Below are 27,208 nucleotides of genomic sequence, written 5' to 3'. Positions count from 1 at the left end.
CCGAGTCATCTCCACTGTTGTATATCACCCAATTCTAACTTGGTGGTGGACTACAATATCTGAGAAAAAAGGAATGGGTTAACAAAGAATGGAAACCTGACAACCAAAATATTTATTAAAAACACTGTCATGTTTCATTTACACATATAATCACATTCTTACCAACATGTGAACTGATTTTATAAAGAAATAAACTTAAGGAGAACTGTTTAATTGAGAAGAGATCTAAAAAAATAAAATCACTATATAAAATTCCATGGGATAAAGATTATCTTTTTCATTAGTAGTATAATGAATTGATTGATTTAAATACCATATACAATACCAAAAAATACATGAGTTTTCAAAATATCTTACAGTCACTCATATTTAATAACTAGTAATGCCTTCATCTACAGGTTAAAAAACAAATATGTGTAAGAAAAGTATACTTCTCTTTAAAGAAAGATTTCTGATGTTTGCCTATATATAAAATATGTAAGTATGTGATAACATTTTTATTTTATTTTCATTGGTTTATAGTATAAAAACAAAATATATGGACTTCTAAGTATAAATATGCTTTCAGATACTATCTTAAAAAATACTGAACTTGGGACCAGAAATGGCTTTAATACAGACAGAAAGTTTACATAAATCAAATATTATGAAAAAAATTGAAAAAGTAGTTACACAGCTCCCAACAAAAGAAGGCTCAGGTCCAGATAGTTTCTCAGGAGAATTCCAGCATACTTTTAAAACTGTAAACACCCAATGACACTTGAAATTATTCCAAAGACATAAAAACAGAACTTGGAAGTTTTTCTGTAAAGGGAGTATAACACCCATTGCGAAACCTTGAAGGACAACTTCATGAAGAACAAACTACAGCACATCTCATTTATTAACACTGCTGCAAAAACCCCAAATAACAGACTTACAGCACATTTTTTAAAAATCATATAACCATAACCATAATATTATTTACAACGATAATATTAAAGTTTTAAAATACACCGCACAGGGTACCTGGATGGCTCAATGGTTGAGCATCTGCCTTTGGCTCAGGTGATGATCCTGAGGTCCTGGGATTGAGTCCCACATCAGGCTCCCTGTAGGGAGCCTGCTTTTCCCTCTGCCTATGTCTCTGCCTCTCTCTCTCTCTGTGTCTCTCATGAATAAATAAATAAAATCTTTTAAAAATAAATAAAATAAACTGCACAATTTCTTTATACTCTATCCTTCAAAAGGTAGAACTTAATTCCTCTCCTTTTAAGTTTTGGCTGTACTTAATGATTCACTTCTAAGGAACAGAATGTAGCAAAAAGGATGGTGGATGGTGTGTTACTTAGGGATGATAGAAAAGATTGTGGCTTCCTCTTTGCTTCTCTCAAACAGTCTGGGGAGTGTTTGGGTACCTTTTCTGGCAAATTTTTGCAATTCCAAAAGACTTCCAAGTATCTAGATGTGATTGTCTAAGAGTTAGTATCAAGTATTCCAATTACTAAAATATCACCAAAAGAGAAAAAAAACTAAGAAAAAGTTTGCTTGATTCTTGTTAAAAATTACACATTCCTCCCACCCCACCCCCCACTTTCTCCCTCATCCAATACCACTACAGCCACTACTTCTCTTTTAACCAGATGGTTTTCTATTTTCCTTGGAATTATCTGTAATAATCCTCAAAGACAGCAGGGAAAGATAAACTGGAATTAGGCAGTAACAGAACTTCATGAAGATGGTAACTATGTTTATCAGGGAGTAGTAAGAGCTTTGAAGTCTAGAGAATATCTGTAAACAAGCAAAAAAGTCAACTTTGGTCCTATCTGACAGGATTATGAAATAAAGTGAATGAGATTTTTGTAAGATAGCTCCCTTATGAATCAATTAATTCAAAAGTATTAAAATAACACCTTGCTTGCCATGATTAAATTAAAAAGAAAATCTGAATCTGCTATTCTATCTTTGGCCTTTCAAAATGATTTTTTAAAACCTTAATAACAATCTCAGAATGCATTTTTCCTAGTCCCATAAACATTTCTGTCAAACAAATGTCCATTGAGATGTTCTATCTGCCATCCTTATCACTACTAAACTCTTAACATGTTCATAATGATTACTATGTGGCTGTTCTATCTGCCATCCTTATCACTACTAAACTCTTAACATGTTCATAATGATTACTATGTGGCTGAGAATGCATGGGATTCCTAGAAGGGAAGCATGAGGAAGGTCATGGATACAGCTGGTATATGACAGGTAATAATCCTATGTATGGGATTGGTAAAGCCTTTGGAAAGCATGACACCATTCAATAAGACTTAAAAAAAAAAGAATATTTTTCTAATTTATGCAATCATGGAAAGAATACATTGCATTGGAAGATATAAATTTTAAATAGCTCAAAAGATGACAAAGACAGTCTCTGCCCTCTGGGAACTTAGGAAGCTAACAAGACAACATACCAAAAAACCAAGTAGGGAACATTTTAAAAAATCAGGAAAAGTGACTAGCATGAAATAGGAAACTCAGAGGGAAATGTATATAAAAACGTTAAAACTTAAGCTAGAAGGCATATAAAATCTATGAGTGTATAATCCTACATATAGAGCTTATATTTGCATTAAAATTGATTTTATGTAGTAGTGGCTTCTGCAGCAAATTTCCACTTATGATATAGTCTTTATAGGATGCTTATGAGATTTATTTGAATTCCCTGAGCATACTAGAAGAGGCATCAGAAAATAATGTCAAATAAAAATATTTTGAAGATGGGGAATAGCACAGGGTTATAGATTCCAACCAAGATTCAAAACTGGCCATAAGAGTATTTCACAAAATCAGTCATTCATCTTTCCGTGCAGGTGACAGCTGACCGTATTTGGGGAAAAAAATATTAAGTAAGACTTGACTTCTTTAAATTTGAAATTTTGAAACCTTTTCCATAAATACATTCCCTTCATGAATTTACAAAATAAATGAAAAGTCCCGTACTCCAAACCTAGACTGCAAGTCAACCTAAATCAACAAATCCTTATTAAGGAGTATAGAAGATTCTGCGGAAGAAAAAACAAGCAGAAGATAGATACAGACTCAACCCTGGAGAGTTTAATATCCTAAAATATCTCTAAAAAAAATAAAAAATATCTTTAAAAAAAAGACTAGAAATTTAAAAAAGAAAATTAAATCTATTAAACTACATCAACTTATGTTTTAAAAATGTGCTGCCATGCTGTTATATTTTTCATCTTTCATTCTCTATGACCTCAAAGCTGGTATAAATTTTAAAAATATGAATGTTAACAAAAGTGATGTCATTTGGATGCTCCAGCAAGAACAAAACAAGCCTGATTCACATTTAATCAGAAAAATACTGAAGTAACAATGAGAAGTTTTCCAAATACCAAGAAATTTTAGCACTGTTACACTTTCTCATTTCAGTGGAATCTCTATTACCTGTGTTCTTTGTCAGCTGCTAATAAAAGTCACAAGTCAGAGCAACAATTCAGGAAAACTAAGAAGCAATTTTGAATGAAAAAGAAGGGTGAAAATAGTGGCTTTTTAAACAGGCCAAAGTTTAAAGTGCTACTGTTGGCAAAGGTATGATGAGGAAAAGAATATTCTCATAATGTATGTTGAGGTATAAAGCAGTTCTAACTTCTGGGAAGGCAATCTGGTCATATCAATCAGTATTTTAAATGTGCACACTCTCACCCAGCAATTTTTTCTGCAGAAATCTGTCCAACATAAAAATAAACAGAGGTACCTAAGAATACAGGCTCAAAGATGCTCATTCTACCATTAGAGAAATAAATTATCAAAGCAACCAAATGTTCAATGGTAAAAAGAATGAGTAAATAAACAATGGCATATCTAAACTACACAATATTTATACAACAATTATAAAGAATAAATCAGACATATGTTCCAACTAGAAAGATGTTCATGGTCTACTTTTATGTAAAAAAGGTCATATGCAGAATATGATCCCATTTTTATTATAGAGATAGTAATATAGTAGATAGTAATATACATAATACATAATATATAGTCTTTTTCTCTGCTCATACAGAATATATGCTTATATTTGTGTATGAATGAATAAAAACAGTTAAGAAAGATTTATCATACTGTTACCAGTAGTTAATCCAGAGGGTGAGAAGAGTGAAAAGAGAGGACATTCACTTTTTACTTTATACATTTCTACAGTCTTAAACTGTCAAATAGCATATACTACACTTTTATAACTTTTCTACTCTAATGATAACATTGAAAGACAGGATAAGGAGAATTAGATAGTTATCAAAAACAAAATAAAAAACAGATCGCTAGGCCATAACATTTTTCCTTCAGATTGACTTCAAATTGGTTTGGTTCAATTATCCTAGAGAAATTCCATGACTTTTTTTCTTGTAATAAAAGCCTCTGTATGAGATTGGGGGTGGAGCATGAACAAAAAGATGACTGTGCAAACTGCACTGGCTCCCCTTCTATAACACTCTGAAGAAGCAGACATCCGAACACCACGTAGTTATTCACTAATTTTCATCATCACAACAAAGAGGAGTCTGTGATGATGCTCTTTCTCCCTGTTCAACTCTGAACTTGTAGCCGAAAAGGCTGAATAAATACCCTTATTTAGCACAATATCCTGTAGCATAAACACAAAGCGCTCTTTCTAAACAAAGTCAGATATAGACATTAACTGAGTCTCAAAGTATAATATAATCTAAGAAGGTTTAACTTTGAAAGAGTGGCAAATAAACAGCCTCTAGCCAGGCATAAGTAACATTTTGTACTAAATGGGTGAATAGTAAAGGAATCTGACTTTGTTTATTCTACCACAAACAATAAGAAGCTGTTGAAACAGCATGGTGACTAGACAGTTTCTTTAAAGTTTACAGTTTGGTTGAAAAATGCTCCAATCTTTGAAATTGAAAGTTGTAAAATACCTTCAAAAGATTCTCAATAGTCAAAGTACTATATAAGCATAATGCAAATCAAGTAGTACTCCATGTACATGCAAGTACACACAGAGATAGACACTACACAACATGTTTCAGGTCTTCTTACTGCAATCATTTACAAGAGACCACATTCTGACTGGGCTCAAAGAGGGTGGTTTGAGGACCCATGGTGGTTAAGGTCAAGCTCTGAAAGATCCCGAAAACCCAAGGGAAAGTTGAGTTCAATAGGATCTCTTAGATTTGGCTGTTCCAACCCAACCACGGTACTTTATAATAAACAGTAACTATTCCTCCAATCCCTGTTTTCATTCACCTGAACACATTAATCAGAATCTGGCCTCATATACCCCACTTTGTTTATTTGGTACACAGGCTATCCCTGCTTGGCCCCTCTAACTTATTGTTTTACCTCAGAGACTTTCTGTGAAGTATTTCTATGTAACTTCTGACATATAAATTCAAGCTAAATCTCTGTGAGAAATAAACTGTGTAAGTTTTATTAATGAACTTTTACTGGGTTTGACATGTCTCCTTTTGAGATACAAACCAAACACTGACATTTCTAAACATTTAAATCTCAAAGTCAGAAAAAGTTTGAGAACTCAATAGGATAAAAAAATTTTTTTAAGATTTTATATATTTATTTTAGGGACGGAGGGGTGGAAACAGAGGGAGAAGAGACTCAAGCAGACTCTGCACTGAGTATAGAGCCCAGGAGCGGGGTGTGAGGGGGGCACAGTGTCTAGTTCAAGATCCTGACTTCACAACCTGAGCCTAAACCAAGATTCAAATGTTTAACCAACTGTGCCACCCAGGCACCCCAGGATAAAATATTCTTAGTTAATCATATATAGTCAAACTATTATTTTGGCCAAGACTCATTTAATTATAAACTATGAAAACAAAGTACCCATAATACTAACCATATACCATAATAACTACACTTTCTAGTACATCATCTTTAATAATGGTTAATAATATTTAAATATTTGAAGTTTTTATCCTTAATTTTTCCTTTCTTTTGTTGGATAAAATAACTTTCCATTTACATCTATTAATTTTAAATCTAGAAGTGGCATATCATCCAGTGAAAAATATTTTGTAAGTTAGGATGACTCAAATCACTGAGTTTCACAAACAAACCAAAAATCATAATTTCATTAATCTGTTTCCATATTTATAAAGTGGAAATAATTATTTATAAGTATATGTATAAAACTAAATGAGTATCACAATGCTAATCACTCAAATTCTACATCCCAAAAATTTAACCATCTTTACAGATGAACTTTATTATAACAGAAATTCCTAGGGGGAGAAACTAAATCTCAGCTGACTTTAACAGTAGACAAATCTTTAAAAATGATTCACGTATATATCCTATACAATCAAAACTGTCTAAGTCAAATGAAAGTTTTAATTCATGGGGAGGAATTAGTTTGAAAGATAAAAACATTTAAGTTAAACTCCTTCTTTAAATTAGCCATGGCTGCTTAGAGAAATGGTTGACTCCCACTAGAGCCAGCAAATGTACAAGATAAACATCAGAGCACTATGAAGGTTACATCAAAAAGATTCAGAAGCCAACCCGCAGAGGCTTCTACTGGCCAAAAAAGAAATAATCTGACCATGAAGAAAGATAAGGATTACTACAATGGGTTGAAGCACATAAAACCTGTTTAAATCTATAACTTTATAATAATATTTTTTTAAATCTCATTACTCATTTTTAGAGCTGGTTTCTAAGAAATCAGAGTGAGATGGATACAGGAAACCAACCAACCACACACTAAAAACAATTTAAGATATGTTAACCAATTGGAATGTTATTTGCATATCTACTTTAACAAATAAGAGAAAGAGGTGAGGGAAATATGAACAGTGAACTATATTGAGTGAAGAATGAAAAATTTCTGAGTTAGGTAAATGACATTGTGCTTATACTTTTTAAAGGGGAGTCCTTAACATTTAGTGATACATACTAAAAATATATACAGACTGAATCATATGATGTATGAAATTTACTTCAAAATTATTGAGAGGCGCTAACAGGAAAGTGGGTGGGGATACGGATAAAAGATATTAGCAATCAGTGTATAATTATCAAAGCTGAAAGATAGCTACTCTTTTTTGTTTAAGTTTAAAATATCCCATAATAAAGATAAACTTTTATCAAAAAAAATCCTTTCATGGTCTCCTAAACCTTGTATTTAACCAAGAGGTTATTTGCTTACTGGGTTTTCATTAAGAAAAGTAAACCAATGTGTTGAATTGGTTTAGTAAACCAATACATTGGTTGGGTGTTTCAAAATCGTATAAATCAATGTTTACTCACAAGCTTTTAACAACATCAACCTTCCAGTGAGCATTTGAAAGAGCACTTCAACCACCTCCATTTTGACCTGTTTGTTCTTTCTTATTTAAGTTCTGCTTTCCAGCTCATCTCTTAACTCAGGCAAAAGGCCCTGGGGGCAAAGCATGCCCTGACGGGAACCAAAACTACCCCTTGAGCAGTAAGGACTGCTCTGAACCAGCAAGACCCAGAAGACTGACCCCAAGACAATAATCAACTTGACCTTTACTGCCCTACTGCTCTACCCAGAGACCTTTGTCCCACATTCTCCTTATATAAACTCAGAAGTTTATGTTCAGCACTTTGGAGACAGTCTTTGAGACATTATTCTGCTGTCTTCTGGTGTCGTAGTCCCTGAAATAAATTCTTCTATTTCACCACCACTCTCATCACTCTGCCTTGGGACTTTGTCAGTGGCAAGTGGCTGAACCTGATCTGTCTGGGATCCCTGGAGCCAGGGATAGTGCATCTCTGGGTCTCCATGATACATATATCACATCCCAGCCACTGGAATTCAATACAGAAAGTAATATACAAAATAGACATGATAACTTAACTATATGTAATACCCTTTATAAAACACAAGAATATTTAAGAAAGAAAATGAGGGGAGCAACTAACACTGTGAAATATACCTAACACAATTTGTCATGTCTGTAGTTTTCAAAATTTACTTAGCATTAGAAATTTCTTCATTTACTATAACTGATTAATTTTTAGTAATTTTCTAAAAACCATTCAGAATTGCTGATTTTAAAAAACCTAAAGTAATCAGATGTTTCTATAAAGTTCTTATCTAGAAGCCATCCTGTCAGGCAGAACTACAGATTAATTCCTCACTATGCATTTTTCAAATAGCAACATTTAAAGACATACTCTACTATTGAAAAGTGAAAACTCTGTTAAACTAAAAAATAAATAAATAACCTAATTATGGAGGTAATATCAAATAGAAAGGTAATCTGAAATTAAATTGCCCTTATACATAAATACATATATATATTCACGTAACTATAATTTTTCTAATCAGTTTTCTGGATCACAGATAATTCACAAATAAATATACAGGGCAAAAGTCTCAATTTCTCCTAAATAACTTTCCAAAATAACTGTGACACAAAGTCCTTTTTCAATTTAAAAAGTTCTAAAATATTTGAAAGATATATTGCAATATTGTTGACTTAGAGAATGTTCACTAAACATGCTCTTAGAACAAAAAAAGAGATTAGAATTAATTGAACTCTGTTGGGATTTTTTAAAAATACTGTTAATATAGAAATAGCATTCAAAAAATATGTGATTTCCATGTTTCACTGTCAATACATACATTTCAAATTATACAAACCAATCCATCAGTAAAAAAGCTTACTTTTATCAGATGACTTCATTGTAATGTCCTTTTTTTTTTAAAAGTGCTCTGAAATTAAAAACAGTATGAGCTAAATTTTACTTGCCTTTAACTTTAGACTATGGAGGAAACAAACAAAATTTTAATGATTACTGAGCCATGCCAATTGAAAAGAAACATCAGTCATTTAGACAGCTACAATTCAAATACAATAGAGCTTTTAGCTTCAAGCAATATCAAGAGCTTTCTTTCCTTGCCCTTTCTTAACCTCAGCTCTATAGAACTATTAGAATTAAAAGTAATTAAATCCGGGTAGGCCATGTGCCTGTGATGGAAAAAAATTCCATCAAATACCATAGTAAAATCAAGTATTAATTTTAACTTACATTCTATTTGACAAAACAATCACATTTCAAATAGTTAACACCAAATATTCAAGAAATAAACTAAAAGAAACCGAAATGAAATAGTACTTTTACAAAATGAGATACATGAAAGCAGGAGCCATGTCTTATTTATCATTACATTTCCCTATATCTAGAACACAGTTTAAAAACATAATTTTCTAAAGAAGAAATATTTCCTAAAGCAAATCTGATCTTCATTAATAATCAGTAAGCAGTGAGTGATGCAAAGTATCTTCACAAATTCCCACCACATTAATGTTAAAATCTATCATTTTAATAATCAAACACCACAAAAAATAGAAAAGCAAAGAGAAATTCTAACTACTCTACATGTGGAAGATTTAAGGAGATTTAAATTTCTGCACACAACTGTCTCTCATCACATACAATTCACAGCACTTTGATTAAGGTACTATCATTTTAATCATTTTATCACAACAGGTAGGTGGCAATTACTACAGGCTATACGGAACAACCTTCCACTCAGTCATAAATCTAATCAATGAACGAAAAACTCTAACGTAAACAAACATACATACAAGAGGGCTTTCATTTTTAGTTTGCTCCTCCTTTTTACCATCAGTTTGTCTTCTATTAACTCATTGACTGTAAACTGAGATTCCCCACTAAGTATTATACAGAATACAAAGGAAAAGAAGGTACAAAAACCAACCTTGAAGAGCTTAAATCTAGCAGGAAATGTAAGGCAAGTAACTAAACAACAAATATTAATGCAGGAAATACTGAAAGTTTTTATAAAGTACAAATACTATGCTGTGGGCAGCCCCCATAGCTCAGCGGTTTGGCGCCGCCTTCGGCCCCGGGCATGATCCTAGAGTCCCGGGATCGAGTCCCACGTTGGGCTCCCTGCGTGGAGCCCGCTTTTCCCTCCTGCCTGTGTATCTGCCTCTCTCTCTCTGGGTGTGTCTCTCATGAATAAATAAATAAAATATTTTCTAAAAAAAATACTATGCCGTGATATTTCAGAGAAAGAAAAAATGACTTCCAGCTGGGGAAATGAAAGCATGCTTTACAGAAGAGGTAACAATTGAGATGGCTCTCACTTGAAGAAGGAGTAGGATCTGAATATGAAAAGTGGAAGGAATGGGAATGGGCATATAATTTGTTTTCAATAAATATTTACTTGCGTTTGAATCTTTCATTGTCTTTTGGCATGGTACAGTTAGATAGCACCATCTGCCTTTTTAGTGTTCTATGACATAAGGAAACACCTTGATTCCTTTTTTATTGGCAGTGGTGGTGAAAGAAGCGGTGGTCATAGGTTGCAATGTCCGGATTTTAGCCTCCCCGGGCTGTTGCACAACTTAGGCAACACAAAAAAAAGGATAACACCTACATATGGCTTCCCATAATTCTTTGGGAGCAACTGGCCTCACCACATTGAATATATTTGATCTGTTTAAAATGTTAATTTATATTTGTGCCTTAGTTATAAACCATGTTTAAGAAAACTATAGACAAGACTATATACCTATATAACCTGACTTTCTTTTCAAGGGTTATCTTCTACTTAACATTTAGGTGAAAATACAATCCAATGGTTAAAAAACAAAAAACAAACACACACACACACACACAAATACACCTAACTGCCAAAACACTTTGACAAAACCCTGCATGGGTTTGGTTTGCATAACCAAAAGTAAAAAGAGCTTTTAAAACAGCAGAATCTATATTTTTAAAACACAAGATAACCCTTTAAGATAGCTGTCAGAGCAATAAAATCTGGAGCTAAAAAGTCACTACTGAGAATTCTTATTTGAGTCTACAGACCTCCACCTAATCCACCTTGAGCAATGAACAAGATCTATAACTTACATACACATACAAGAAAGCACTTTGGTTTATTTTCCTCCTCTTAATTTGAATACAGAATTAAAAAAAAATAGCCTGTTGGTCACAAAATGTACATTGTATATTCCTACTATTAACAGGAAAAACAAAATATACATACATTCATTTTGGCATGTAAACTTAGAAATTTTGCATGGAAGAACAAAAACTTCATTTTAGTGTTGTTTGTTTTTTTTAATATTTTTATTTATTTATTCATGAAAGACACAGAGAGAGAGAGAGGCAGAGACATAGGCAGAGGGAGAAGCAGGTTCCCTGTGGGGGACCTGATGGGAGACTCGAATCAGGACCCCAGGGGATCATGACCTGAGCCGAAGGCAGATGCTTAACCACTATTAGAAATACTAAGGTGGGCAGCCCTGGTGGCGCAGCGGTTTAGCGCCGCCTGCAGCCCGGGGTGTGATCCTGGAGACTCAGGATCGAGTCCCACATCGGGCTCCTTGCATGGAACCTGCTTCTCCCTCTGCCTGTGTCTCTGCGCCTCTCTCTCTCTCTCTCTCTCTCTCTCTCTCTGTCTCTCATGAATAAATAAATAAAATCTTTAAAAAAAAAAAAGAAACACTAAGGCTTACTTCATTCTCACTTCAAATACACTTCACATGACCAATTCTGTCTTAAAGAAAAAAAAAAAAAAACGGAACCTCTCTTCAAAAGAAATGGAATATTCCAACATCATATAGAAATAATGAGTACAAGGATTCAATCCTCCTTAACAGATCTGAGGGACTTCCAGTTTGCAGTTCCACACGTGAGGAACTTGGAAGTCACCAATCCATGCTAACAAGTAAAAAGCTGTTGAACAAACTGAAAAATCAACAGCTCTTCTTGGATCCATAAGAGGTGAAGACACAGGACAAAACACTGGCCCCAAAACTGGAGAAACAGACTGGCAAATATGGGGAAGCGTGGCTCACTTCAGCAGAAACTCAGGAGTGGAAACCACAGGAACCAGCGCTGGGGTAGGAAACCTGTAATTGACTAAATTGCTGGAGGCTCCCTGTGAACAAGTCTGAGGGTTAAGAACTCCAGGGGAACCCACTGGTGGCAGGGGGAGGGCTCACACTTTTACCTCCAGAAGCTTGACTGGGTTCTTAAAGGTAAATAGACAAAAATCCCCTAGTGTTTCTAAGCAGAAGGAAGGAAAAATGAACCATTTTGAAATAAGCCATAGAACTCTGTTCTTAACAAGGCCTGCCCTCAGGGGAAACTAGTTACCCAGAGCCTACCACGCTGGGGTATTATGAGAACCTAACTGAGGTTAGGAGAAGAGAAACACCCAACTCCAGCCCACTTTAGCATCCTATCCCCCACCTAAGGGAGTTAAAAAAAAACCCTGAAAAACCTCCATGAAGTTCACAGTCCAGAAACACAGGCTCACTAAAACACTGAAAACAAATCATAGAACTAGAGAATGCTTTGCCTCCTCCCACACTTCATCATCACATTACTGAAGTCTTATCTGAGCAGTTTCTTTCACCTAGTACATCATGTCCAATTATCAAGAAAAATTACAAAACATTCTAGAAATAAAAAAAAAAAAAACAAACCTTGAAGCAACAGAGCAAGCAAGCATCAGAGCCAGACATGGCACAGATGTCAGAATTATCAGACAAGTAATTTAAAATATGATTAACATACTAAGGGCTCAGGGCACCTGGGTGGCTCAGTGGTTGAGCATCTGCCTTTGGCTCAGGTCGTGATCCCGGGGTCCTGGGATCGAGTCCTGCCTCGGGACTTGCAGGGAGCCTGCTTCTTCCTCTGCCTACATCTCTGTCTCTCACTCTATCTCACTCTATGTCCTTATGAATAAGTAAATAAAAATTTATTTTAAAAAAATATGCTAAGGGCTTTAATGGACAAGGTAGACACCATGCAAAAACAGATGGGCAATGTAAACAGCTGGAAATCCTAAGAAAAAAACAAAAAGACATGCCAGAGATAAGAACCACTGTAACAGAAATGAAGAATCACTTTGATTGGCTGATTTGTAGACTGGACATGGCTAAAGAATCTCTAAACTTGAGGATACATCAATAGAAACCTCTAAAACTGGGGTACCTAGCTGGCTCACTCAGTAGAGCATGCGACTCTTGATCTCAGGGCTATGAGTTTGAGCCCCATGTTGGGTATACAGATTACTTAAAAATAAATATTTTTTTAAAGTCTTTAAAAAAAAAAAAAAGAAACCTCTAAAACAGTAAAGAAAACAAAGACTGAAAAAAACAGAACAGCATATCTGAGGACTGAGGACAACTACAAAAGGTGTAACATATATAGTACAGGAATACCAGAAGGAGAAGAAAAACTAAACAAATATTTGAAACAATGACTGAAATTTCCTAAATTAATGTAAGACACCAAACAATAGACTCAGCAAACTCAAAAAAAGACTAAGTAGGATAAATAAATAAATAAATAAATAAATACCTCACCTAGGAATATCATTTTGAAATTAGAGAAAATCAAAGAGAAAATCCTGGAAGAAACCAAAGGAAATAATCTGTAGAATCAGCCTCCTCAATTATGCTCCTTAATCTTCAACAGTTCATGAGAAATTATAAGAACCAGACTCTCTGGTATAATACCACACTCTCTGGTATTCTCTTCCAATACACATTTTTGTTATTGTAACTTTTTCAGGAGAAATTATAAGAACCAGACTCTCTAGTATAATACCACACTTTCTGGTATTCTCTTCCAGTACACATTTTTGTTATTTTAACTTTTTTATTTACATACAATAAAATTTACTCTTTTAAGGTTTACAGTTCCATGGGTTTTAAAAAATGCACAGAATTTTGTACTTACCACCACCATGATACTAAATAGTTCCATCACTAAAAATATTCCATTTTGTCCTTTTGTAATCAATTGCTCCTCCACCTCCGATCTCTGACAACCAGGGATCTATTCTCCCATCCCTGTAAGCATTGACTTCTGCAGAATGCCACATAAATGAAGTCATATAATATTTAGCCATGTAGAGGTTCACTGAGTTTATAAACACATAAATGTATGCCTTTCATTGAAATTTGGAAGTTTTCAGCCATTATTTCTTCAAATATTTTTTCTACACAAATCTTTTTGTCTTCTCTTCTGAGACACTTATGACACAAATGTTAGACCTTTGCTAGGGTCCTGCAGTCCTTAAGCTCTGCTCATTTTTCTCAGTCTTTCTCTCATTATTGTGCAGACTGTACAACTACCACGGAGCTTTCTTCAACTTGACTTCTCTTTCCTTTGTCTTCTCCACTCTACTATTGAACTCATCTAGTAAAATTTTAGTTATTTTATTATTTAATATTAATACTTGAGTTATTTTAATTTTCTGTCCTAAAATTTCCATTTGGTTCTTCTTACGATTTCTTTTTCTTTGCTGGGAACTTCAATCTTGCTATTTATGTCAAAATTGTTTGCAGGGTTATAATAGTTGCTTTGAAAACTTTTTATCATAATTCCAACATCACTGTCACCTCAAGATAGGCATTTGTGGATGGCGGTTTTCTCTACAATTGGTTATGATTTCCCTGGTTCTTGGCATGTCAAATACTTTCAGATTGTATCCTAGAGATTTGTATTATGACATTCTTGGTCATGTTAAAGATTCTTGGTCCTCTGGATAATTATTATTTGTTGTTGCTGCTGCTACTGCTGTTTTGCTCATGTTGCTGTTGTTGTAGGCAACCAACCTGGTTAGGTTCCAATCACAATCCCAGCCCACCTTCTACGGTCTAAGGTTCAATATCATTTTCAGTTTCCTGAGGTTTGTCGGTGTATTCAGTCTGTCTCCGTATGTGCCATCTAAGGGCAGTGGTCTAGGCTATGGTTCAGTTCTCAAAGCCTTTATTATGATTATACACATGGTCAGTTCAGAAGTGAGTCTCAGATATCACACATAGATTTAAGTCATCTTTTTCTCTACCTCCTGTCTCTCCGTGATTTTCTCCATACTCCATCTCTCGAGCTCCTTTTCTTGATCCTCTGTCTACACTGGGGTTTGGCCTTCCCATACTGCCACAGATGGCCTACAACTACATTTGCCTCAGGGATGAAGTAGCAAGAAAGAAAGAAAGCAAAAAATAACAGATACCCTCCTCACACTCTCTGGACTATAAGAACCTCTGTTTCTAGTTTCCCTGGTCAAAGAGAAAGATACCTGTCTGAGTTCTAAATGTCCATACAGCTGCTGCTAGAGGACAGCTTCATGTTTGGGGTCTGCTTGGAGTCCCACTGGGAAAATGAAATCAAAATGCAAAACATAGTAAGAAGATGGTGATTTTCTACAGTCTTCTTCATGCACGAGCCATCCTTTCTAGTTCTTTGACCATAAACAGAGGAAGAGTGGGGGGGTCTTTCTTAGAGCTTTTTCTGTCCACATTCATTGTACAGATCAAGAATAGGAGATTCCCTGGCGTACAAACCAATTTAAAAAGGACGGTGAATGGGAAGAAACAGGAAATTTCACTAGTATCAGTCACACTTCCAGATTTGACTCGTTTCCCCAAACCTCCTCCTATCATTTAAGATTGCAGATGGTTGCTCTATGTATTCTGTTCCAGATTTTTAGCTCTAATCAGTGGGAAAGATAGACTATACTCTTCCATCTTAGCAGAAAAAGAACCACAACATTTCCAGAAATAAACCCTAACATTTATGGATAATTGATTTTGACAAAGGCATTAGGGTAATTCAACAAAGGAGAGTTTTTTCAACAAATGCTCCTGAGACAATTGGATATTCACATGCAAAATAAACAGCTGAACCTTTGCCTCACACCATATGCAAAAGTCAACTCAAAATAGATCGCAAATCTAAATGTAAAACCAAAAATCATAAAATTTCTAGAAGAAAACATTGGAGAAAATCTTTGCAACTCTGGGTTACAAAAGATTTCTTAGCTAAGATCCAAAAAAGAATTAATGAACTGAATCTTCATCAAAATTAAAAATTTTAAAAAAAATTTTTAACTTTTACTTTCAATAAGTACTGTCTATAAAACAGGCCACAGACTGGAAAAACAATTTTTTTCAAATCATATAATTATTAAGATGTTTGTATCCAGAATTTTTTTAAAGTCATCTCCTGCAACTGAATAATGACAAATAAACCTAATGCAAAAAATGGGCAAAATATTCCAAGAGATATTTTATCAAAGATATACAAGTGACTAATAAAAGCATGAAAAGATGCCCAACATCATTAGTCTTTAGGGAAATGCAAATTACAACCACAATGAGATACCATCACATACTTCTAGAATGGCTATAATCAAAAAGACTGATAATACCAAATTTTGGCAAAGATGCTGACAAACTGGACTTCTTGTTCACTGCCACTGGGAATGTAAAATGGCATAGCCACTTTTCTTAAAGGGTCATCCACCATATGACCTAGTAATTCTAATCTTAGGGTATCAACACAAGAAACATACAAAAATATGTCAACACAAAGACTTCTATGCAAATACTCATAGAAGTATTATTTATAATAGCCAAAATCTGGAAATAATTCAAATCTTCATTAAATGGTTATTTGATCAACAAAATATTATCCACACAATGGAATACTACTGAATCATGAAAAGGAGAAAACCTGATATGGATAAACCTCAAAAACATGCTAAGTTAAAGAAGTCAGACACAAAAGAGTGTCTATTGTACAATTCCACGTATATGAAATTTTCAAAAGAAGCGAATCTATAGATTATGCTATAAATAACCTATCTAGTCTCTATTCCCAGTTTAGTTACACAACTTCAAAAATCTTAGGGACTTCTTAAATGATAGGAGTGTCTGTTATGCTAATGTAGTGATTCACAGTGATAGATTTAGGATCAGGGCTGATTACCAGAAAGACCAACCACATCATTCAGTACAAATCTTCTTTTCTGATTAGCCAATCCCCTACTAGCCACCACAAACAACACTTGTCACTACACAGCAAATTCACCTATTGACAATAAAGCCAAGAGTCAAACAGAGAAGAAAAAAGATGTATAAACAAAATGGTAAGAATTATAATGGCCATATCTGTATGCATAAAATTAAATTTCTCTGGCAATTCAAAGAGTTTAAATTACTTGTTGGTGAACTCACCCCAAAATTTTACACAAAATTCTTTTGGTATGCTTTGTACAAAAGAGTATTTTCTGTATATCTAAAGACTTTATTTTTATAACAGAGTCTGCATTTTCTAATGCATTCAAACACACTTAGCTCTAAAACCAAGGTAGGCAAGTTTAAGTTCAGTGGGTTGGTAAAGGGGAGGTAGCTGGGATTGGCTTTACCCATGTGGAAATAATTGCTTTCCTGGCCTAAAGCTCTTCCTATTAGGATCAAAACAAACTGATGTTATCTTAAGAGCCCTTCCAATTTCTGAAAAATAAAACCTAAGTGTTCCATACTTAGCCAGATATTGTCCAGATATTGTTTGTTTTGTTTAAGGACAAAATTATGGCACATTTTTGTATTTAAATCAAAAGCAGAGTTCCTATTATGAATAGGGCACTTCAACAGATAATCATCTCAGTATAGAAAGGCACATGCAAAGTTGGTATAGACAAGGCCACCAAGCTTAAACGCTGTGATCTGATATTTTTAAAACCTCAGCTTAGCCCCTGGCCTTCTTTGCACTAGAATTTTCCAAATAAAGTCTGCTCACCAGGAGTATGTAACAATGCCAGAGTATATAACATGATAAGCCACTTAAAGCAGATTTAGTGACAAAGATAAAATATTCCAGCAAGAATAAAATAGAAGTTTTGAAACTCAATGTTTTATGATGTAATTCTGGAATGGATTCTGAATTTTCCACACACCTGCCAAAATACAACATGCTGTTTTGATTCATGGAATTAAGAAAACTGAATCCCCCCCCACACACACACACACACCCCAAGATGCTCTATAAACCAGTCTTCTGCCTCTGGCAGTTCAATATCTAAACCACCCAGACTGATGGCTATTAAGAAGTAAACCTATTTTTAAATGAGCAAGATAGCAATCCTACAACCTCTTTGAAGCCTTTGACTGTTTTATCATCCTAGAGTAATGACCACTGGCTCAGCTGTCTCCAACTAGGAAGTTCTGCAATCAAAACTCATTTCTTCCCACTTCATTAGAGAAAGCTTTGGGACTTCCCTGCATTACCTTGCTTGTTATAAACAATCTTAGGCTCTAACCTTTCTTTCTAGATCATTTTCCATATTTATTTCTTCTCTCCTTTTCTGGATGCTAACCATTTTCCCTATATACTTTTCTTTTTAAACTATATTCTTGCTTAAAAGGAAGAAACATTATAGGAACTTTTTTAGGCTAAATTCTAATTAGATTATTTGTATTGCTTGTTGATAAGCATACAATTTAGAAAACACTCCCAAAAGAAAAAAAAACAATAGACTTGAAAGAGTTATTCAGGAATATTCTAGAATGGTCAGAATTTCTTTCTTTTTTCTTTAAATGATATGGGCATACGGGAGGAAACTAATCAAGTTAACAAAGAGTATATTTTAAATGGCAATGGACATGTATAAAGCATCTTAATATTTTTTCCCTGTTAAAATACAATACATAAGTTAGAGGTCTTCTTGCAGAAAAGATAAGCCAATTTTTCTTGACAGGAATAACTGAGCCTTAGTCTGCATTTTTGGAAGGTCAGGGTCTCACCACTCACAGTGGTACTTTTGTCCTACCAAAACTTGCAATTATCAGAACTAAGTTTCACTACGTAATTGACTTTACCCTATTTTTCTAATAGAATGCTTAGGTTTATTTGTGAATTTCAGTCTTTCTACCATCACACTTCCTCCTGCTATGTTTATTCTATGTATGGAATCAAATCATGATCAGCAGAAGTTAGCTGAGTAGTAGACTTTAAGTCTGTGACTAAACATATATTCAGTATATTACTGAACTATTAGCACAAGCTAAGGGCACTAACAATATAGGCTGACCAAAATATTTAAAGTATGTCTTTAATTACCAATTCTCAGTTCACATACTGTTATAAATAACCACAAAGATCACCATAGACTCACTTTAATATAGAAAATACTCAATTGTATTTAATTAAATAAAACGTTATTGGTACACCTGGGTGGCTCAGTCAGTTAAGCATCTGACTCTTGATTTCGGCTCAGGTCATGATCTCTGATCAGATCAAGCCCTGCCTCAAGCTCTGCACCTGGCATGGAGCCTATTTAAGATTCTCTCTCCCTCTCCCTCCACCCCACTCCTGACTCCCTCTCCTACTCTTAAAAAAAAAAAGTTATCATTTTGGATAGGCTAAATTCTAATAGGCTTACCTTGTGCCAGACATTGTGCTAACTGCTTTATACTTATCTGCTTCTCACAAAGGAATTCATAAAGTAGATGTATTTATAACTATTTACAGAAGAAGACACTGAGTAGCAAGGTCACAAGTGGTAAGTTATGGACTCAGCCACTAGAATACATAGAAAATTTCCTCAGAGCAGAAACCATATTAGTATTATTTACCATTAAAACCTAACACCTAGTATAGTGCCTGACAATATTAAGGAAGGAAGGAAGGAAGGAAGGAAGGAAGGAAGGAAGGAAGGAAGGAAGGAAGGAAGGAAGGAAGGAAGGAAGGAAGGAAGGGAGGGAACACTAGATGAAGGAAGGAAGGAAGGACGGAAGGAAGGAAATGAACACTAGATCTGACTCCAGTCCCATGTGTCAGATCTGTCTTTAAGATGCTCTCAATAAATATTTATTTATTTCATCAGATTTTACATGCCACTAGTCCCTGGCATTCACTAGGTATCAGGCCACACAGACTTCACTATTTGAAATACTGACACTTTGATTATCAAAGACTTACATATTTTGTTAGGTGGTATTAAAAGAGAAATAGTAAAAAAATAAATAAATAAAATACTTAACCAAGAAAAAAATAAATGCGATTTTAAAACTATAAATGTCAGGATCCCTGGGTGGCTCAGCGGTTTCGTGCCTGCCTTTGGCCCAGGGCGCGATCCTGGAGTCCCGGGATCAAGTCCCGAGTCGGGCTCCCGGCATGGAGCCTGCTTCTCCCTCCTCCTGTGTCTCTGCCTCTCTCTCTCTCTCTATGTCTATCATAAATAAATAAATAAATCTTTAAAAAAAATAAAATAAAATAAAATAAAACTATAAATGTCAAGGGATGCCTGGGTGGCTCAGTTGTTTAAGCATCTGCCTTCTGCTCAGGTCATGATCTCAGGGTCCTGGGATTGTGTCCCACACTCAGGAAGGCAACCTTCTTCCTCTCCCTTTGCCCCTCCCCCTGCTTGTTCTTCTCTCTGTCAAATAAATATTTTTTAAAAATTTTTAATTAAAAAAATTTGAAAATTAAAATATAAATGTATGAAAGCTTACTTTTATATTTCTTTATATAAAGAACTTTCATTTACAAAGAAGAAAATTACTTAAAGTATTATACTGAATTGAGTACAATTTTAACAATATCAATAATGTTGGAAATGTAACTTAATATCTGAATAATAAACTTTGTGAACAAGATTCAATATCAAATATGTAAATTTCATAGTTTCTTTAAATAGTTCTTAATTCATGAAAAAATATGATGTCAAAAAATTTATTATTATATTACAAATTTCATGATTTTGGAATAATATAGCCCTAGTATTTATTATATATATAAAAATCTACATTTACGTTTTTATTTATCTTAAACTGAGAGTTGATTAAGTCAAAGTGATATTTGCCACAGAAGTTCTTTCTAAATAACTCTAATATTTGTTCATCAGACATACACTAGGATCCTTATTATGTGTGAGGCAGGTGCTAAACCTGAAAAAACAAATCCATATCAAAGAGTTCTTACCTCTATGCAGCAATTACACTAAAACAAAATATTCTCTATTAGTTATTTAAAGCATATTCCAGGAAGCCAAAAAAGGTTTCCATTCTAATAAAACATGTTAAATACCTAATACCACAAAAAACAAAACTAGAAACTGGGTCAAATCCCCTATCCATCTTACCAAAACATCCATAGTCCATGCTACTGTGTTCTACTTTATATACAAAAATCTTGAAATACACTTCAAACTCCTTGCTACATCTACTCAAATTGTGTGTTCCTTGAGTTCAAAGAAGACATTGAAAAATACTTCTTAAAAATAGTTTACAGCAGTGGCTAGGCATTAAAATTAGTAGATTTTAGTAGCTCTATGTAACAGATAAGTAGCTCTATAACAGATTAGTAGACATATAGAAATATAGATACCGGAGCCCTAAGGTAGACCCAATGGACAAAGTCTTTGGGGATGAAGCCCATGCACCTAAATTTTCTAGAGCTCCATGGGCACTTTTCATTTACAGTAGAGGCCAAGAACCACATCTTTAAGGGCGGGAGAGTGGGGGGAATGTGGGTGGCTAAGTCCAACTCTTAATTTCAGCTCAGGTCTTAATCTCAGAGTCATGAGTTCAAGCCCTGAGTTGGGCTTCAAGATGGGTGTAGAGTCTACTCTAAAAAGAGGGAGAGAGGAGGATATACAAAGAAGCCTAAATTAGAAAATGTTAAAGCTATATAGGACCTTAAAAAATCAACTAATCAATTCATTTTCTAAGGTATGAATCTGAAGTTGTGAGAAGTTAAGTAAATTGTCTAAGATCACATAGTTATTAAAGCCAGGAAGAAAACCCACATTGACTGGCATGCAGACTAGTGCCCTTTCCAGCACACAAAGCTGGCTATTCCTCTTGGGAAGGAGATAAAATATTAATTATTGATTCACAAGCTTAATCAATATAAGCATTAATATAGCAAATTCTCAGGGAAATGTGAATTTAAAAAAAAACTACAGCTGACTCTTGAACATCATGGAGATTAGATACTAATCCCCTGCACAGTCAAAAATCTGCATATAACTTTAGACTTCCCAAAAATGTAACTACTAAGTCTACAGTTGACTGCAAGCCTTATAAAATAAACAGCCAATTAACATGTATTTTGTATGCTGTAAGTTTTATATATTGTAGGAATACATATGTATTATATATATTGCTACAATAAAGTAAGCCAGGCGAAAAAAATGTTAAGAAAATCATAAAGGAGACAAAATACATTTATGCATTTATTAAAAAAAAAAATCCACACATAAGTGGATCCATGCAGTTCAAACATGTGTTGTTCAAGGGTCAACTGTACTTTCTTAAAACTTAAATATCTTCTTTGGAAAGAACGGTGATAAAATGATCTAAAATGGAAAGTTGTTTTGATGCTACTTCCCTTCAACAGCACACCCTATCTCCCTCTTTTTAATTCTACATCAAGATATCCTTCCTTGGGATCCCTGGGTGGCGCAGCGGCTTGGCGCCTGCCTTTGGCTCAGGGCACGATCCTGGAGACCCAGGATCGAATCCCACATCGGGCTCCCGGTGCATGGAGCCTGCTTCTCCCTCTGCCTGTGTCTCTGCCTCTCTCTCTCTCTCTCTCTCTCTCTGTGACTATCATAAATAAATAAGTTGGAAAAAAAAAAAAAAAGATATCCTTCCTTAATTCTCAACTATGCCCATATTTACACTTTGTCCTAACTAGCAATGCCTTCTGACCTTCTCTTCTTTTTTTTTTTTTTTTTTAAATATTTTTTTCTTTATTTATTTATGATAGTCACACAGAGAGAGAGAGAGAGGCAGAGACATAGGCAGAGGGAGAAGCAGGCTCCATGCACCGGGAGCCCAACGTGGGATTCGATCCCGGGTCTCCAGGATCGCGCCCTGGGCCAAAGGCAGGCGCCAAACCGCTGCGCCACCCAGGGATCCCCTGACCTTCTCTTCTTCAGCTATGCTCATAAATTTCTTCAAGGCCCAGCTGAAGATGTGCTTCCTAAGATATCTTCTGAACTAACTTAACCTTACTCTAATTACTTGTTTCTTCCTCTATTATTTATGTTACTTACTCTTAAGCCATATACTTCCTTATAACTTATTTTAAAGGTATGTAATTACTCTCTAGTTGCTTTGTATGTTTTTATTATCTTCCATAGGTTATTAATAGGCTAGAATATAAGCTCCCCAAAGGCAGGGGTATTGGTTTGCTTTGCTCACCGATGAATCACAGATACCTAAAACAATACTGGAAATACGGAGGGTGCTCCATACTCATTGAATGAATAGGAAAGGAGATTTCTCTTTCCATTCCTCTCTCCAAAATTCCAAATGTACTGCTAAAGACACAGATATAAAAAATTAAACTTTTTGAAAACCAAAAATAGATAGGCTTGACATTTTAGAAATTCATAAAAATTTTTAAAAATTGAGGTGCCTGGGTGGCTCAGTCAGGTGAGTGTTAGACTCTTCAGCTCAAGTCATGATCTCCGGGTTGTGGGACTGAACTCTGCATCAGGCTCTGTGCTCAGTGGGGATATTCTTTCTCTCCCTCCTTCCCTCCCTCCCTTCCTCCCACCCTTTCCTTTTGCCCTTCCCCTCGCTCGTGCACAGAGTGCAAGCTCCCTCTTTTCTCTCTAAAATAAATAAATCTTTTTAAAAGTTTTTTTTTAAGATTTTATTTATTTATTAGAGACACAGAGAGAGAGAGACAGAGAGAGAGGCAGAGGTAGCAGCAGGCTCCATGCAGGGAGCCCGACGTGGGACTTGATCCTGGGTCTCCAGGATCATGCGCTGGGCCGAAGGCTGTGCTAAACTGCTAAGCCACCAGGGCTACCCATTTTTAAAAGTTTTTAATTAATTGAACTGTAACAGATGAACAAACTCACTGGCTATAGGATGTCATTTAGCTTCTTTATTACACACTCCCAGTGATTCTTTGTCATCATTGTAAGAACTGTATATATATAGTGTTAGCTAATAAATAGAAGGTAAAGGATTAAATTAAGACCTAGAATTTGAAATTCTCCCTTCCTAAGGTAAACAATTTCTAAACTTTGTTCTCTCTCAAACTTTGAATTAAGAGTAATCTAATGAAAAAATACCAGTTTCTGGCTTACTCAGGTCTTAAATTGTGTAAAAGAAAGTAGATATTTTTTAAAATATATAAATTTAAGAGAGTAACTCTATCTTTCAACAAAATATTTGTTTCACCCTATATGTAAACACTAAGTATGCTTTTTAAGCCAAGCACATTCAATAACTATTTACTGATAGTGATAATTTTACAAGTTAGCCCTCCCAAAAAAGAAACAAATTTTTATGAATTCAACCCAAAAAAACCTGTCTATAATAATTGCTCCCTTAAGATTTTACAAAGATAAATGTGTCACTCTTTTGCTTAAATCTTCTAATGATTCACTGTAACTTGTAGTCAATTTTGAATTCCTTCAAAAACTATCTTCTTAAATGCTATATAGGCCAAAAAAAGAAACAAAACCTTTTTTTAAAGTTTATTTATTTGACAGAGAAAAAGAGAGAGAGCAAGCACAGAGTGAGACAGAGAAGTAGACTCCCTGCTGAACAGACAGCCTGAAGTGGAGCTTGATCTCATCAGGACTTTGAGATTGTGACCCAAGGCAAAGGCAGATGCCCAACCAACTGAGCCACCCAGGCACTCCCCAAAAAAACTATCTCCTTACTTTCTGACAGAAGAACCATGTTTTCTGGTCTCAACATTTCTTAAAACACCCAAGTAAAAATGCCCAATAACTAGACAAAATGTAGCCTTAGAGTCAGAATACAGGGAAGGGTAGACAAGCAGAATTCAGCATCATTGTACAACCAGACAACAACTTACTCAAAGTCTGATCTTTTTGTAATCTGGATATACCAGTCTTTATTCTTCCTACTTGATAGCACTGTTACAGGTTACTTCTTTAATCACTGCTTAACAGAAATTTTTACAGTAATGGGCTAGAACAATTTTTGAAATGCCCTAGGACAAGGAAACTGCTTACCCTCTCCTCCCTGAGCATTTCATAAATTTTCCAATATGATAAATATGGTGATTTCAGCTTCTGTTTAAATAATCCATTAAAATGTTAACCTTTTAGCTTTTCTCCTACTCCCAAATGGATTCTCTATTATTGCCTTTATACTAAAATTTAGCGCATTCCAAGTGGAATGTGGACTCTAGTTACTTCCAGACTCAACATAAACTAAGCATTTTCTACTCCCTGACAGATTTTTTCCCAGGTATTCATGCAATTGTTTCCTAAACCAGAGAGTAAGCACTTCTAAAGCCAAGAACCATGTTATATCATCTATTTCCATAGCACTTACCTTGGCATCCCCAAAAATTTATGTCACTTGCATAAACACATATTTAATTTAATAATATCTTTGTTTTGTTTTGTCTTAATTCTCTATTTTCCAAGTCAAACAATTAAATTAAAACTACTTTGTAGTCTCTCCTAACTGCCATTTACTGAGTATTTACTAGTCACTACATTTTTTAAACTACAAAATATTATCGTATATTATCAAATCTAACATATCAAAGACTTAAAGGAATCTTACAACTTAAGAGATATTAAAACGTGAAAAATAGTAAATGGTACCCACAAGGTATCACTGATTTTCAGATATCTTAAAACGTAACAGAAAAAAAATGTGCATCTTAACCATTTTAACCTCATTATAGAAACTGAAAGTCATGGGACACCTGGGTGGCTCAGTCAGTTAAGGTAGACACCTTTGGCTCAAGCCCCACACTGGGCTCCCTGCTCAGTGAGTAGTCTGTTTTTTTCCCCCTTCCTCTGCCCCTCCCCTCACCCTCGCCGCTTGTGCACTCTCTCTCTCCCTCAAACAAGTTAATTAATTAATTAATTAACTGGCTGATTAATGTATTGAAATAAATTTTTTAAAAAAATGAGGCTGCCTGGGTGGCTCAGTGATTGAGTCTGCCTTTGGCTCAGGGCATAATCCTCGAGTCTTGGGTTCGAGTCCCACATCGGGGTCACTACAGGGAGCCTGCTTCTCCCTCTGCCTGTGTCTCCGCCTCTCTCTCTGTGTCTCTCATGAATAAATAAATAAAAATAATTTAAAGAAGAAAGAAAGAAACGGAACAAAACGAGACGAGAGGAAACTAAAAGTCAGAGAATGCATATAATACCTCTTAGTGAGATTAGTAACCTGTGGGAATCCCCAGTAACTGAGGCTAGAAATGGATCAAAGCCAGCTGCTTTAACTGCTTCATCTCCATTATATAAAATATGTACATATCCAATATGTGTTGATATACTCGAAAGGTTACTTTTAAAACTGTCTTGCATACATTTTTTCAGCCTTCTTACAAGATAAAAAGTTCAAAACTTTATTGCTGCCCCCAAAAGAAAATACATAACAATTACAAAAATCTGAAATTCATTTCGACATTTTCTAGGCAGACAAATATGTCTGACTTAATGGGAATGTTTTTTTTTTTTTCTTAAAATGCACCACATACTGCAGTTTGTTGAGACTACAAAAGGATAAGTTTTTTCCACAGACAAAATATGTATTACAAGTTAATACCAAAGTGCCTTGGCAATATAAAATTCAACATTTAAGAGTATATGACTTCCAAATGATTGTACATTTTCCCCTAATAGGCATATATATGAATTGATAAAATTTATAATCATACAATAGGGCAGCCCTGGTGGCTCGGTGATTTAGCGCCACCTTCAGCCCAGGGCGTGATCCTGGAGACCCGGGATCGAGTCCCACATCGGGTTCCCTGCATGGAGCCTGCTTCTCCCTCTGCCTGTGTCTCTGCCTCTCTCTCTGTCTGTCATGAATAAATAAATAAAATCTTTAAAAAAAAAATCATACAATAACACAATTTCAGTTAACTCCTCAGATATTCAGTCACATTTACTATTAAATATTTAGGTTAATGAATTATAAATATTACATTAAATAACACAAAATTTAATCCTAGAATAAGGAACACTATATTTTATCTTTAAGTATTTGCTAGTAGAACAGAAAAAGGAACATGGCAATGTGACATTATATTCAACCTCAACCTATGTATGTCTTAGTGAGAGGTGAATAAAGAAAAGGCAAATGGAATGGTAATTAGGCTGGTAATAATTTTGGAATGAAATTTATTTCAGTAGCTGCTTTTTTTAAAGCATTGGTAGGAACATTTAGAAAAGTCACACCTTAGAATTTGTATTTTAATTGAGCCTCACCTATAAAACAGACACACTAAATTCCAATTCTCTCCCTCCGACCTTATTTCTCTTATCTCTCTCGTTCTCTCTCTCTCTCTGTGATAAATGTCAAAATTACAAATTATTTTATTTTAAGAATTATCAGATCTGTAGGACACAGGATAAGAAGAAAGGGAAAAGTACAGGATTATTTCCATTAAAATA

General features: G+C 34.8%; 1 protein-coding gene across 5 annotated transcripts in view; it reads right to left on the bottom strand.

Moving 5' to 3' along the window:
* Positions 1–27,208, bottom strand: part of TMEM135 (transmembrane protein 135) — a 292,950-nt gene that overhangs the window by 126,613 nt on the left and 139,129 nt on the right. The window lies entirely within an intron of this gene.

This window comes from Canis aureus, chromosome 23, assembly GCF_053574225.1.
Source record: "Canis aureus isolate CA01 chromosome 23, VMU_Caureus_v.1.0, whole genome shotgun sequence".
NCBI classification, from domain to species: domain Eukaryota; kingdom Metazoa; phylum Chordata; class Mammalia; order Carnivora; family Canidae; genus Canis; species Canis aureus.
Note: the sequence above shows the minus strand (reverse complement) of the source record. Positions and strands in the feature narration are given on the sequence as shown.